The 16122-nt window shown below is 44.6% G+C and overlaps 1 protein-coding gene across 1 annotated transcript in view; it reads left to right on the top strand.

The window, feature by feature from the left end:
- LOC137436886 (plexin-A1) overlaps positions 1–16122 on the top strand; it is a 427871-nt gene that overhangs the window by 310293 nt on the left and 101456 nt on the right.

The following is a 16122-nucleotide window of genomic DNA, read 5'->3' as shown; positions in this document are numbered from 1 at the left end:
ACCAAACCATTCATGTAAATAGAGGGGGGGGGGGGTTCTGTGGTCGTTGCGAATGGACCAAACCATTGTTTTTTTTTTGCAGTTTTTTTTTTTTTTGCAGTTTTTTTTTTTTTGCAAGGAACGGGCACCCACGTACAGGCACGTCCTAGCTTATATATAGTACGGGCATGCCCTAGTTAATTTAAACTGTGATATGAGCCTGGTGTTGCACAGCCTGGTGCAATGCACAGCCTGGTGTTGGGCTAGCGGCTAGGGTGCCGGCTTAGGATCCTAGGATCCTGGGCTCGAATCCCGGTCGATCGCTGAATTAACACCAGGGGGGTTGACTCAGCCTGTCATCCTTCCGAGGTCGGCAAATTGAGTACCAGTTCACTGGTAATTCCCTGTGTGTCGTAAAAAGGCGACAAAAGGGGTTGGCGGCAGGAAGGGCATCCGGCCGTAAAACATTGCTTCAAAAAGGGGACCAAAAAACAACAACAACCACGGTCCCCGAAAAAGGCCAACCCCCGCTTTGCAGGGGAAAATGGCCTCTAAAGGTGGTTATATTACTTTAAACTGTGAGACACTAACTGAAATCTATAGTTTACGTTCCTCGGGATGAGAGGTTTGGCCTGAGAGCCAGATTATTTTGTTTCACCTAACTTTGCTTTTGAGTACAGGATGCACATGTTGTACAGATGCACATGCACATGTCTAGAGTTGTTTTGGAAGTCTGTGTAAAAGTAGTTGGTGAAAAGATGGAATTAATGTAATCGCATTAATTGGTCCATGAATATTGGCCCGATCTCGCAATAGTGAAGAATCACTTAAGAAATTAAATAATTCTCATATCCGAATCCATATTCAGATCTTCACCAAAATCGAATGTATTTGTCCTTGTCAGACACCCAACCTGTCCACCAAGTTTCGTCCAAATCTGTCCACAACTTTTTGAGATATCCTGCTATGTATCGTTTTTGGCCCCATCTCCCCATTCACATTAATCCATCTTTTCACCAACTACTTTTACACAGACTTCCAAAACAACTCTCCAAGCATGCAAAACAAAACAAAGCACACAAAACATCAATAATATGGATATTTTACCGGAATAATGGACAAACAGACCCATGGATGCATTGTCAATTCCTCGGACATCCACCCCTTTCACTTGACTTTTGATGATTCACAAATCATTGGCTGAAACTCAAGACTTGAGACTCGAGTAACAAAAATTGATTCTTTCAGTAATTAGAACTGTATTTCATTACAGAAAAGATATTCTTTAGCCTCCTTTTTAATACTGATGTCAAGGCCCATGGAAGAGTGAAATATGACATGGCAAAGAGTCCACAAACATAACGTGGGGCAAAAGCCAAACCAGAGGATGCGCCACACCACGAGGAGTGGTGTTTTGGAGGAAAGGGCGAGAGGGTCCCAACATATGTAGGAAAGGTTAGAAGTAGAAATATGAGAGAACATGAAGCGATGGAGGGCAGCAAAAGACTGCAAGGTTACAAAGCTGCCTGCGGTGAGAAAGAAGCAGACGACGAGACGGCGAAGACGATGTCGTCTCAAGATGGAAATGGCATGGAGGTCCTTGACCTCTACGGCCTTGAAAAGGGCATGATGGGAAGCAGCAGCACCATTCCACAGGAGGGAGCTGTATTCCATTGACGCTTCAGATTAAGGCTTGTACAATGTGAGATGCTGAGGATGCTAGAGGAATGGCTTGGCCCTGCATATGATGCCAGATCAGCTGGATTGTCAGCCAGCTTGGAGATTCATTCGGCCAAGAAAAGTTAAAGCTTATAGTCGGGCCCAGAGCTCTGGAGATTGCACCTGACAAATTGAATAAAGTAGGGGATTTTTTCAGCTGAAGTTGAGCAAAAGTGAGAGTTTCGTGTTTTATGCATTAAAAGATGTGACTCGAGGAGATGTAGATGACATCATGTGACTCAAGTAGATGACAAGTACGAATTAATTCAAATTTGCTGAATATGCGCATATGGATCTGGATATGAGACTTAAAAAAAAAAAAAAATTGCAAGTCATTCTTCACCATTGAAAGATGCGGCCAAAAACGATATATAAGCGTAATGTTTCAAAAAGGTTGTGGGTTCGTTATGACAAAAATAGGTGGATGGGTTTGGGGAGGTGAGAATAACAAGCCGATTCTATTTTGGTTCAGGTCCGGATGCAGATCCGGCCTATTAGTGGGATACAAAAGGTAAACTGTTCAGCCTGGCGGAGGTATGCGCTCTACCGAGTGCCGTTCTAGTTTTCTCTGTTTTCTCAAGATTCTGTCGATCCTCAGAAAATGACCTGGAAAAAGTCAGAGAAAGAGTAGACAGACAAGATGTACAGGATTTGAATCTCTTTAAGACCTGACGCCATCGGGTGCAGTAGCAGCGGAGAAATCAAAAGTGTCCAGAAGTTTCTTAACCTTTGCCGGAGGGTAGTTCACATTCTGGAGATAATTATTAGAAAAAGGGCGGAAGGGGCATTGATTTGGTGCAGCAGGAAAAGGATTTGGGACCTTGGCCTTTTCTGCAAAGATGGAGTTAAGGCAATCACCATAAGCCTGAATCCATTGTAAAGCTGTTCTTCGATAACTAGGGAACAAATGATGTGCATGTACCATAAATGGACTTCACCAATTAACACCAGGTTATTGTTTCCAATGTGATGCATCTAATGTTGGCCTTTTGTATGTTTGAAAAGAGAAACAAAATGCTTGCAAGCTTTATAAATAGACCACAGGTTCCCATCAGTGGGATTATAATTCCAGGAGGAAATGCCAAAGCTTCTTTCAAGCAATTGATTAACCGCATTAATCATTGTACCAGGGATGGCAGGTTGGAGGGATGAAGGGATGAGCTGCAGAAGGTGAGAGTGTTGAGTGTTGAAAAATTATTCCCAGGCCCTGTCTATCTCCAGAGACGAATAGGTGGTCAAGCAGTTTGTGGAAGAGAAGATGGACTGCGGTACAAACCAATCCACCCAATTAAACTGCGAGACATGGTGGCACCTTGGTAAGTCCCCGAAGACTGCCAGAGCGATAGACACTTTCAAGATAAAATGATTTAAGGAGAAGCACAGCAAATGTTGGAGGGGAAGTTGGATGTGAGCAAGGCTAGCGGAATGAGGGAGCCATTAAGGGAATATCGGTTGGGAGTCTGGCAAATTAGGGAAGGCCTGAAATGTCATAAAAGGCAACACATCTCTGGCTATTCTCAGATAGCCGAGTCAGGAAGTTCGCTCGGGCAGATTGGCAGAGACTATCTCAGTCCAGGACTGGACTCCTATATCTACTGCCCTGATATTAACTTAGGCTGGGGATTCTTCCACAGAACAAGCTCTCTATATTATGCACAAATCCTTTCCATCTCGTCTTCAGATATCATATATATCCTTCTTGCCACCCATGATACACTAAATTATGCGGCAAGTCAATTGCCTCTTAAACAACTTGCCTTCTCTTCCTGGAAAGCAAACCCAACGAAAGACATTCTCAGATCATTCCACAAAGCCCGATAGAGGCGTGAGTCCACTCTATGGTGAGCGAGAAAACAACATCTGTCGAAACTCAAGATTGAACTTTTAAAGTTGTCTCCCTCCGCTAAAACCTGGTGTTGCCTTGTTGAGTCTGCATCTGGTGTATGTTCCTCCTATCACCCCTTCACTCTTCAAATGGCACCACAGCCGACTCTGCTCGTGAGAAGGCTAAATGCCTCCATTCTGTGTTTGCTTCCAAATATTGTGTCCCCAACTCCTCACTCTCAGGAAAAGCACATCCTTCCCTGTCATACCCAACTGCTGCTGGACTCTGTCACTTTTGCACTTGAGAAAGTGGAGAAGATTGTGGCAATCCTCAACTCTGACCGCAACTGGCCCAGACGGCATCAGCTTACGTGTCCTAAAGCCTGCTCTGCTGCTTTTGCATTACCTCTTCCTGCTCTTTACACTCTGTCATATACACAAGGTCATCTTCCATCTGCTTTGAAATCAGGCAACATAACTGCATTCCATAAGCCTGGTGTTGTTGGCTTAGCGGTTAAGGTGGCTGGCTTGAGATCTTAGAGTCTTGTGTTTGAGTCCCTGCCGTGCCGTTGAAATAACTCCAGGTGGATTGGATTAACCCGCCATCCTTCCGAGGTCGACAAAATGAGTAACAGCTTACTGCTAACAGAGGCACTGCATCAGCGGCACAGCCAAGCTTCCAGAAAATGATTCAACCAGCAGACACAGACTGCACACAAAACAAGCATTACATAGCAAAGGCACAAAAACCGATCTCCTCAACTACAGACTTATTAGTTTATGTCCAATCATCAGCTCAAGATCATGAATCCATCATCGCAGTTGATATGAAATCCTTCCTTTTCTCCAACGGCCTCATCTCAGATAATCAATTTGGATTCAGGCCAGGTCACTCTACTTTGGAGATGCTACCAACAATGGATGGATGGAAGCCTTCAATGTCAGACATGAGAATGACATCAGGGCCCTATCTCGACACATATCTTGAGAATTTGATACAGTCTGGCATCCTGCATTACTTTCCAAACGATCTGCCTATGGCACCTAAGGCCAACTCCACACATGGCTTACTGACTTCCTCTGTCCTTGTAGCCAACGTGTAGCTCTCGACGGAATCCTTTCCTCTCCTCTCCCTGTTAAGGCTGGAGTGCCTCAAGGCAGTGTCCAGGGCCTGGTCTTATTCCTCATCTTCATAAATGATCTCTGACTCTGAAAAATTCCCTTTATGTAGTTTTTGCTAAGTCCATCCTGTGCCGTGACATCCCTCACCCCTCATCCTTCAGACAGACAGGAAGGAGCCTTTTCCCTCTCTTCAGACCTTGCCAAAATCACAATCAGGTCAAACACTTGGAATGTCTTTCAATCCTGACAAATCTCAGACTCTCACTATCTTGGTCCAAAAGGACCGTCTAGCAAACCCTGCCATTTACTTTCTTAACAATCCTCTTGAAGAACAGTCACATTCAAACTCCTGGGTTCCACTATCAGCCATGATCTTTCTTGGGCGAACCACATTTCAAAGATTGCCTCCAAAGTCAGCTGCCAACTGGGCACCCTCCGTCATACAAAGTCCTTCCTTGGCGTTCCTGAACTCTTATTCACCTACAAGGCTTCCATCCACAGCTTGATGGAGTACTGCTCTCCCCTCTGGGCTGGCTCCCCTTCTCTCGCATCTTGCTCAGCTTGACACCATGGAAACCAAACCCTTCAAGATTATGGTAAGGTCCCGTGATGAAGCTGAGCCTATGGGCCTATCACTTTCTCATTGCAGACTGGTCAGTGGTTTCTGTCTCCTTTCTGGTCTTGCACCCTCTGCTCTCTCCATGATTTGTCCCATCTCCGTCCCTTCTCACCCCCCCCCCCCCCCAAGGATTCTGCAGGGTGGATGTAGTCCACCATCAACCTCCTTCTGGTGAAACTCCCAAAATCTAGAATCATTGCTCACCTCTATTCATTCGTTCCCCTTTTCCCCCACATGTGGTATCGTCTTCCATCTTCCACACTCAACCCCCACTTGCCACCTACCCTAAGCCCTCCTCCTTCCAAATTTTCAGTTTTTCCCTCCTGGGTTTCCTTGTGTATCCATGTTATCCACCCCATATGTCCTTTCCTGTCCCCATTCCTCCACATACCGGTGCCCATTGTTTGTCTCCATATATTTTGTCCTTCAACCTTGCTGTTGGTCTTTTCCCTCCCTCTCTCTCTGCTGTTCCTTTTGTCCTATTGCATCGTGATCTGTTCAGTGTTCTAGCTCTTCCACGAGCCTTGACTTTGTCGCCAAATCAAGGCTCGGTTGGGCTTCATCACCAGGTGCACTGCGCAGTGGTGTGAGTAGCAGTGCCAAACCATCCAAAATATTAGCAGTTGAAATCGACATAGATTAGAAAATGATAGCTGGATTAGGAGGGTAGGAATGATTTGAAGTTCGCTTATAGGGCATTGCCCACAGATTCATCGCAGTGACGAGGGTGGAAGACTCCACACTGAGAGGAAGAGGTGGCTGCAGTGAGGAACACAGATCCAAATATATTCCATGGAGTTGAGCTGTGACAGAGGGTGGGTGGGAAGTAGGTATTATGGGAAAGGGAGCTCCTTTCCTGGACCCCAACGCTACCACCCTTGGGTCAAAGTGGTATAAGGAATGACCAGAGAGGGAGATGAGTAAATCCAGGATAATCTCTGAAAGAAATGTTTGTGTTAGAGAGATGACATATGGGGTTGAGTAGGGACCTGTTTGGAGAGATCTAAGGGATAGGCCTCTGATGTTTTGGATAGGCCTCTGATGTTTGTTGTGCAAATAGAGTGAAGAAGAGAGGTAGGGTGAAGTAGAGGTTGTAGTAAGGGGGAAAGGTCGTGAGAGCTGGTGCAGCAAGGGGGAAATTAGATTTGGAAATGATAGCGTCGGAGGGTGGAAATGTGGGGTCAGAGGGTGAGGCAGTGGGTTACAGGAGGGCGGGAGTGGGTTACGCAGAGCATTAAGAGCTCAAGAGGGAACTGCAAGCAAAAGAAGGTCGATAAGAGTGGGTAGGCCCATGGGCAACGAGCAAGCAAAAGGAGTTCGAAAGGGAAGGCCCATTGGACGTGACATGGAAATGGTATGCCGCGTACTACATATCTCCAGACAAGGAGAAATCAACAGAGATGGTGCAGAATGGCTGAGGATAATGAAACCTCTGAACGAATGTCAATGCAGAGTGAATTAATTCAGCACACACTCTCCGCTGCCATGTCTTTTCGAGTTGTCTCATCGCGCAGATCACGAAACCATGAGCTGATGACATTTGCTATCAGACTCGGGTTGGCCTACAAACGCTGTTGGAACGATGTTGTGGTATCGCATGGAGGGAGTGAAACAAAGCGTCAGACAAGCGGAATTCCCTCCACAGGGCAAATCGATACATCGATTGACTATTTCAAAATAAATAAAACATAGAAATCCTTCGGCGGAAGGTCATCGGAGAGTGACAGACCAATCACCTCCAACATGTTCAAAATTTTCTAATTACAAAATATATGTTAATTGGGGGGGAAAAAAATTTCATTGATGTATAACATCCTCTTAGTATGTCCTATTAGGGCAAATTAAGCATCATTACACCATAATAAGCACTAAAGGAGGAATCACATCCTTCACTATCCGCACCAACTCAAAAATCATCCACCCAACCCCTCCATTCATCTCTCTCTCCTCTCTCTCTCCTCTCCTCTCTTCTCTCCTCTCCTCTCTTCTCTCCTCTCCTCTCTTCTCCTCTCTTCTCTTCTCTCCTCTCTTCTCTCCCCTCCTCTCTTCTCTCCTCTCTTCTCTCCCCTCCTCTCTTCTCTCCTCTCTTCTCTCCTCTTCTCTCTTCTCTTCTCTCCTCTCTTCTCTCCTCTCCTCTCTTCTCTCCTCTCCTCTCCTCTCTCTCCTCTCTTCTCTCCTCTCCTCTCTTCTCTCCTCTCTTCTCTCCTCTCCTCTCTTCTCTCTTCTCTTCTCTCTTCTCTCTTCTCTCCTCTCTCCTCTCTCCTCTCCTCTCTCCTCTCCTCTCCTCTCTCCTCTCCTCTCTCCTCTCCTCTCTTCTCTCCTCTCTTCTCTCCTCTCTTCTCTCCTCTCTTCTCTCCTCTCTTCTCTCCTCTCTCCTCTCCTCTCTTCTCTCTTCTCTCTTCTCTTCTCTCTTCTCTCTTCTCTCTTCTCTCTTCTCTCTTCTCTCCTCTCTCCTCTCTCTCCTCTCTCTCTTCTCTCTCTTCTCTCTCCTCTCTCTCCTCTCTCCTCTCTCTCCTCTCCTCTCTCCTCTCTCCTCTCTTCTCTCCTCTCTCTCCTCTCTCTCCTCTCTCTCCTCTCTCTCCTCTATCCTCTCTCCTCTCTCTCCTCTCTCTCCTCTCTCTCCTCTCTCTCCTCTCTCTCTCCCCTCTCTCCTCTCTCTCCTCTCTCTCTCCTCTCTCTCTCCTCTCTCTCCTCTCTCTCCTCTCTCTCTTCTCTCCTCTCTCCTCTCCTCTCCGCAACAAATTCACAGATATTTTTATTTATTCTTTCATCAATCTTGTGAAACCTAACAGGACATGTGCTTTCGCTCTCCTGATACCTGATTCACTCCAATATCATCCTGTTGTACACTTTATCGATACCTGCTGAATTCTCATAAAGGAGGAGATGACACATATGTTGTTGGGTGGAATAGGTGACGGATGGGTCTGGGAAATGTCAGGGATGTGTTGGTGCATGTAGAATTACTCATTCTTCATTGGTATGCAGAGTAAGGCTGAGGGCACAGCTGTGCCGGGGATGCAGTGCCCCCTCTAGGTTAGAGCAGGAATTTGGAATTTGTTCGCGATGCCAGAGATGGCTCCCCTACTCTTAGCGAAGGACACCGTGGGATCTTTAACATCGACCGACTAAAGCGGCAGATGGGGCGCCCAGTCTAACGTCCATTCGAGGGGCGGCGCACACATTAATGAATCGCCCTGGTGAAACACCAGGATGGCAGTTTATAGCTATGGCGGGATTCGAACCCAGGCTAGCCAGCTCAGATGTGAGTGTGCGTATGTCTAGGCCGTATTGTCAGCCATGGATAATTACTCCGAACATTGCAGAGCAAAATCCAACGTGACATTTTATTGGACCAATCCAGGACAAATCCAGAGTTTGTTTTATTGGACAAAGAAACATTTTATAGTTTGAGTTTGTGGTGGATTAAATGAGTAGTTTGAGGTTGTGGTGGATTAAATGAGTAGTTTGAGTTTGTGGTGGATTAATTGTGTAGTTTGAGATTGTGGTGGATTAATTGTGTAGTTTGAGATTGTGGTGGATTAATTGTGTAGTTTGAGATTGTGGTGGATTAAATGAGTAGTTTGAGATTGTGGTGGATTAATTGTGTAGTTTGAGATTGTGGTGGATTAATTGTGCAGTTTGAGATTGTGGTGGATTCATTGTGCAGTTTGAGATTGTGGTGGATTCATTGTGTAGTTTGAGATTGTGGTGGATTAGTTGTGTAGTTTGGGTTTGTGGTGGATTAGTTGTGTAGTTTGAGATTGTGGTGGATTAGTTGTGTAGTTTTAGTTTGTGGTGGATTAATTGTGTAGTTTGAGTTTGTGTTGGATTAATTGTGTAGTTTGAGTTTGTGGTGGATTAATTGTGTAGTTTGAGATTGTGGTGGATTAGTTGTGTAGTTTGAGATTGTGGTGGATTAATTGTGTAGTTTGAGATTGTGGTGGATTAATTGTGTAGTTTGAGTTTGTGGTGGATTAGTTGTGTAGTTTGAGTTTGTGGTGGATTAATTGTGTCGTTTGTGTTTGTGGTGGATTAGTTGTGTAGTTTGAGATTGTGGTGGATTAATTGTGTAGTTTGAGATTGTGGTGGATTAATTGTGTAGTTTTAGTTTGTGGTGGATTAATTGTGTAGTTTGAGATTGTGGTGGATTAGTTGTGTAGTTTGAGATTGTGGTGGATTAATTGTGTAGTTTGAGTTTGTGGTGGATTAATTGTGTAGTTTGAGATTGTGGTGGATTAGTTGTGTAGTTTGAGATTGTGGTGGATTAATTGTGTAGTTTGAGATTGTGGTGGATTAATTGTGTAGTTTTAGTTTGTGGTGGATTAATTGTGTAGTTTGAGATTGTGGTGGATTAGTTGTGTAGTTTGAGATTGTGGTGGATTAATTGTGTAGTTTGAGATTGTGGTGGATTAATTGTGTAGTTTGAGATTGTGGTGGATTAGTTGTGTAGTTTGAGTTTGTGGTGGATTAATTGTGTAGTTTGAGATTGTGGTGGATTAATTGTGTAGTTTGATATTGTGGTGGATTAATTGTGTCGTTTGAGATTGTGGTGGATTCGTTGTGTAGTTTGGGTTTGTGGTGGATTAGTTGTGTAGTTTGAGATTGTGGTGGATTAGTTGTATAGTTTGAGTTTGTGGTGGATTAATTGTGTCGTTTGAGTTTGTGGTGGATTAGTTGTGTAGTTTGAGTTTGTGGTGGATTAATTGTGTCGTTTGTGTTTGTGGTGGATTAATTGTGTAGTTTGAGTGTGTGGTGGATTAGTTGTGTAGTTTGACTTTGTGGTGGATTAATTGTGTAGTTTGAGTTTGTGGTGGATTAATTGTGTCGTTTGTGTTTGTGGTGGATTAGTTGTGTAGTTTGTGTTTGTGGTGGATTAGTTGTGTAGTTTGAGTTTGTGGTGGATTAGTTGTGTAGTTTGAGTTTGTGGTGGATTAGTTGTGTAGTTTGAGTTTGTGGTGGATTAGTTGTGTAGTTTGTGTTTGTGGTGGATTAATTGTGTAATTTTAGTTTGTGGTGGATTAATTGTGTAGTTTGAGTTTGTGGTGGATTAATTGTGTAGTTTTAGTTTGTGGTGGATTAATTGTGTATTTTTAGTTTGTGGTGGATTAATTGTGCAGTTTGAGTTTGTGGTGGATTAATTGTGTAGTTTTAGTTTGTGGTGGATTAATTGTGTCGTTTGAGTTTGTGGTGGATTAATTGTGTAGTTTGAGTTTGTGGTGGATTAATTGTCTAGTTTGAGTGTGTGGTGGATTAATTGTGTATTTTTAGTTTGTGGTGGATTAATTGAGTAGTTTGAGGTTGCGGTGGATTAATTGTGTAGTTTGAGGTTATGGTGGATTAATTGTGTAGTTTGAGTTTGTGGTGGATTAATTGTCTAGTTTGAGTGTGTGGTGGATTAATTGTGTATTTTTAGTTTGTGGTGGATTAATTGAGTAGTTTGAGGTTGCGGTGGATTAATTGTGTAGTTTGAGGTTATGGTGGATTAATTGTGTAGTTTGAGGTTATGGTGGATTAATTGTGTAGTTTGAGGTTTTGGTGGATTAATTGAGTAGTTTGAGTTTGCGGTGGATTAATTGTGTAGTTTGAGTTTGTGGTGGATTAATTGTGTAGTTTGAGATTGTGGTGGATTAATTGTGTAGTTTGAGTGTGTGGTGGATTAATTGTGTAGTTTGAGATTGTGGTGGATTAATTGTGTAGTTTGAGTGTGTGGTGGATTAATTGTGTAGTTTGAGATTGTGGTGGATTAATTGTGTAGTTTGAGTGTGTGGTGGATTATTTGTGTAGTTTGAGTGTGTGGTGGATTAATTGTGTAGTTTGAGTTTGTGTTGGATTAATTGTTTAGTTCGAGTTTGTGGTGGATTAATTGTGTAGTTTGAGTTTGTGGTGGATTAATCCACCAATCACAGCGTACTTATTCTCGCTCATCCAATCAGCAGCAGGTCTCGACTTGTCACCATGCCAGGCAAAGCAAGGTTGACACTTGTTTTTTCCGATGTGAATAATGAAAAAGGTTTTGGCCAAATCAATTTTTTCTTCACCCTGCACCATCCTGGTCCTTGGCAATTAATATGGTACCGTGTTCAATTTTGTGTGATTAGCGATTTGGGAGGAGATGCAAAACTGGCACACACGCAGTGTATCTTATTATATCGAGGTTTGTTAATGATATGGGGAATTGCATTTACAGGTGAAATTTACTGCTCATCACAACCTGAAGGACAGTATGACTTGTGGTTGTTTCCTTCCTCAGAAGTAAAGTAACCATTTTTACCTCTTACACAAACTATGATCGAGGTACCAGTGCTACGCATGGGTGGGAGTGCGAAGTTTCGAAATGTTTTGAGAAATTTTATGAAAACTTCCACCCACTTTCGGACATGTGCAGGGACCCAAAAAGGTGCACAGAGAGTTTAGTGGGGTTTGCCCCAAAAGTGAAGAAGTAGATTGGGAACGGACAGACAGACAGTCAGTTTTGCTTTATTATGTAGGTCTTGGAAGTGTACATGGATGTTGTGTTGTAAAATAACCGTCATACACGTAACCATGTTAAAAACAAAGAAAGTCAGTTGTTAACCACCATGGGAAGCAGGGAGAAGCTGACGTTTCGGACGTTAACCCTTCATCGGAGCAATTGGGGGAGGCGAGATAGGGGTTAGGGTTGATATAGGGTGAGAGTAATGCGATCAGAGGTGCGTGCGGCAGGAGTCGGGGAACACGTGGTGTGGGAAATGACTCATTTTAACATGAGATGGAGTGTCAGGATTCAGGGGTTAAAAAAAGTCAAGGGGACTTGGAGTGGGAAAACAGAAGAATAATAGGGAAACAAGGAAAAAGCAAATGAGTCGGCCATGACACCCACTCGGTCTAGTCAAAATCCAAGAAGTATGCAAAATCTATAAATGCCAGAATAATTCCCTTGTAAAAAATGCACCACCTTTCGAGGCCATTTTCCCCCGCAGAGCAGGGGTTGGCCTTTTTTTGGGCACCGTGGTCCCATTTTTGAAGCAATGTTTATGGCCGGATGCCCTTCCTGCCGCCAACCCTGTTAGTCACCTCTTGCGGCACACAGGGAATTACCAGTGAACTGGTACTCAATTTGCCGACCTCGGAAGGATGACAGGCTGAGTCAACCCCCCTGGCGTTATTTCAGCGATCGACCGGGATTCTAACCCAGGATCCTAGAATCCCAAGCCGCACCCTAACCGCGAAGCCAACACCAGGCTAGAATAATTCCCTTGTCAAGATAGAAATCTTCCGATGAACATATTCTACATTCCAAAATGCATGTTTCCATACAGCATATGGATGGGTTTATTGGGAGCCTGAAGGAAGCAGATAGTGTTCTGTATTTTCCCTTACACTGGCAAATGATGAAATCACAAGAATCGTCGATGGACCCAAGACCCATCAAAATCTCTCACAAATAAATAATTGCATTTTGATTCGGAGGCACAAGGCACGTGACTCGAGTTGTTTTGGTTCTTCCTCGGGGGAACCTTTCTTGTAAAAGTGCGCAAAGGAACCTCGGATGGCATTTACCACCTGCGCCTGAAGTTTTAAGGATGCGTTTCATTGCTGCATTATCACTCCCAAAGTTTTCATCTGAAATAAATTCCCTTTGCTTTCCTGTCGTGTTTTCCTTCAATCTGTGAAATGGAGCAGCGGGAGTGTAATTCGATCACTTCCAGCAAAACATGATTGGCCATTGCAGATGCAGTGGGGCTTTTTTTTACTCCTTTTCCAAACAGCAAGTGCTGGTGGAGGCCTATGAACTGCACTTGCCATTTTCGTGGAACCTTAACTACAGCACTTATGTTCACACATGTGCCCGCCGCAGAGTCTTCTTGTAAGACTTCGGGTTCCTATTCTCGCATCAGGCCCCAAGCCCAAAGGCAGTCTGGAAAGGCATCGCCCCATAATTACCCGGAATGAAATGTGCCGTATGACATTTTGCCGGTGTTTTTTTAAGAGGCCAGGGCATAGTGTCAAGGCATGTTGATCCCTTCAACGTAGGATTACGTAGCAAACCTGCAACGGAAGGCCCGTAAATGTGTCACCATTTTCCAAGAGATCCACTGTAATGCCATCCATCTATTTTACGTCTCCTTTCCTACTGTAGGCCGATGTCTCCATGTCGATTCCTTCGCTAATTCTAGCTTTGGAACAATTTTGGAGATTTATTAGGACAGTTCTATCTTTTGAGAGGCAGGATTTCAGTGACTATCCTAAGCTGGCATCGAAAGTCGAGCACAAAGTGTGGACCGGAATCGCACGTAAACCCCATCTACCCCTACATTAGTGAGCTCGCGACGCGGCAATGCTCCTGAGACGAGCTCACACTCCGGAAGCTTGAATTACACATCTATAATGTTGCTCTCTTCAGCTGATTTTAAACCCTGGGAACGCCAGTACCTTGTCCTTATCACTGGGCCACCGGATGCGTGCATAGGTGAGAAAATAATTAAGTTTACCTTGATCAGGATTGGAAGAGCATCAGTTTTTGGAGGAGTTTCACATGAGAAAAAGAATATTCATCTCATTGATTTCATAATTCATATCGCATGGCCTGTTGTCTATGAACTACTCCTGCTCCACGTTTTCCTTTTGAGGTTGTGCTTCGGTGATTAACAACTTACTGGCCTCACTGTTGTAGCACAAACCGATTGCCCTACATCCTATCGAAGCACTGCTGCGTAGCATTCAAAATCACCTACTTGACCTGTTTCCTTTTTCTTTTGGAGTGGAAAACATTGGATGAAACCAATGGGAGTCCTTTGTCTCCCATTGATAGAAGATGTCCATGTTCTCATTGATATTATTGACCTAATTGTGGTGTTCCGCTTCATCACAGGTTTATCGTTTCTTGTATCTGTTGACATTGTCATGTTGATGTCCATGTTGACATTCGCATTACCATGGCGATCCACCGCAAAATACCTGCTTAAGAAAGCTGGTATGCTCGGCTTTGTTGGGGAACCTTTCCTCATGGATCTTGGACATGTGAACACATCCCCGTTGCCTACATTTTATCGAGATGTTTTGCTTGTCTGCCTGTTTTTAACGGTGCATCAATAAATGGAGCACGACAACATCGTTGGATTTCTCAAAGAAACTATTTTCTGCATCGGCTTGTATTTCCTGACACCACCGGTGATGCATTTTGTGCATTTATTCCTAAATGGGACCCACAAGACGGTGGCATTCGGCATGATACATTTCGACTGGCAGGACGCACACCCGAATCTAAGCTATCCAACTTGGGTTTGATGTCAGCCCAGCTATAAACTGTCATCCTGGTGTTCCGCAGGCATCGGGAGACATCAATGTGCATGCAATTTTGGGGATTCCCTCGTTATTCTCCTCAAAATCACCAACGACCTTCTCCTCTCCTCTGACACTGGCAACCTCAACATTCTCATCCTCCTCGACCTCAGCACCGCCTTTGACACCATCGATCACACCATCCTCCTCACCCGACTTGAAACCACCTTTAACATTACCGGCACTGCCCTCTCTTGGATTAAATCATACCTCTCTGACAGACGTCAGTTCATCTCCATCAATAACTGCAAATCCCCCACTGCTCCCCTCCCCCAAGGTGTCCCCCAAGGTTCAGTTCTTGGCCCCCTCCTCTTCATCCTTTACCTGTCCCCCCTCGGTCACTTAATCCGCCGTCATGGTCTCCAATTCCACTGCTTCGCCGATGACATCCAGCTTTTCATCTCCACCAACTCCATCTCCACCGCCACCCACTCTATCCTGACAAACTGCATCACTGAAATAAAATCCTGGCTTCAAATCAACTTCCTCAAACTTAACTGTGATAAATCTGAAATAATCATCATTGGCCCAAAAACGCTCACCAAGTCCACCCATAACTTTGCCCTCAACATCGACGGTTTCCCAGTATCCACCTCCCCTCACATCCGGAATCTTGGCATCATCTTTGACCAAACCCTCTCCTTCGACGAATACACTAAACAGATCACAAAGACAGCCTTCTTTCACCTGAAAAACATCGCCCGTCTCCGTCCATCCCTCTCCTCCGTGGCTGCAGAAACCCTCATCCACGCCTTCATCACTTCCCGTCTGGACTACTGCAATAGCCTCCTTTATGGTTCACCCTCAACAATCACCAATAAACTCCAATACATTCAGAACTCCGCTGCCCGTCTACTCACCCATTCCCGGACCCGTGACCACATCACCCCCGTCCTTTACAAGCTTCACTGGCTCCCCATCTCCCAGAGAATCCAGTACAAAATCCTCCTCTTGACCTACAAAGCCCTCCATAACCTGGCCCCATCCTACCTGGCTGACCTCCTCTCCAGACACACTCCCACCCGCATCCTCCGCTCTGCTGGTACCAACCTCCTGACCCCCCCCCCATCCGGACCAAATTTAGATCCTGGGGGGACAGGGCCTTCTCCATCGCTGCTCCCACCCTCTGGAACTCGCTACCTCACACCATCAGAGACTCCTCCTCACTCACCACATTCAAAACATCACTCAAGACCCACCTGTTCAACACTGCATTCAACATTTAACCCACAGCATCTAACCCCTGACTATCTCCTCTCCTTCTCCCTCCTTTGTGCTTTGAATATTTCCCTATTGATTCTTCTTTTTTGCAATTGTTTTTATGTTTTGCTATGCATTATGTTTTGCTATGCATTATGTTTTGCACTCCGTCAAAGCGTCTTTGGGCTTCCTGAAAAGCGCTATATAAAATAAATGCATTATTATTATTATTATCTAGTCCGGGTGGATAAACCGGTCCCTCGTTATCATCATGCACCATGCTCTGTACCGAGTGTTGGTGCTGCCGAAGCAGTTCTTTGGCGAAGGTTACAATC

This window comes from Myxine glutinosa, chromosome 11 (genome assembly GCF_964187855.1).
Source record: "Myxine glutinosa chromosome 11, kmMyxGlut1.1, whole genome shotgun sequence".
Classification (NCBI taxonomy): domain Eukaryota; kingdom Metazoa; phylum Chordata; class Myxini; order Myxiniformes; family Myxinidae; genus Myxine; species Myxine glutinosa.
Note: the sequence above shows the minus strand (reverse complement) of the source record. Positions and strands in the feature narration are given on the sequence as shown.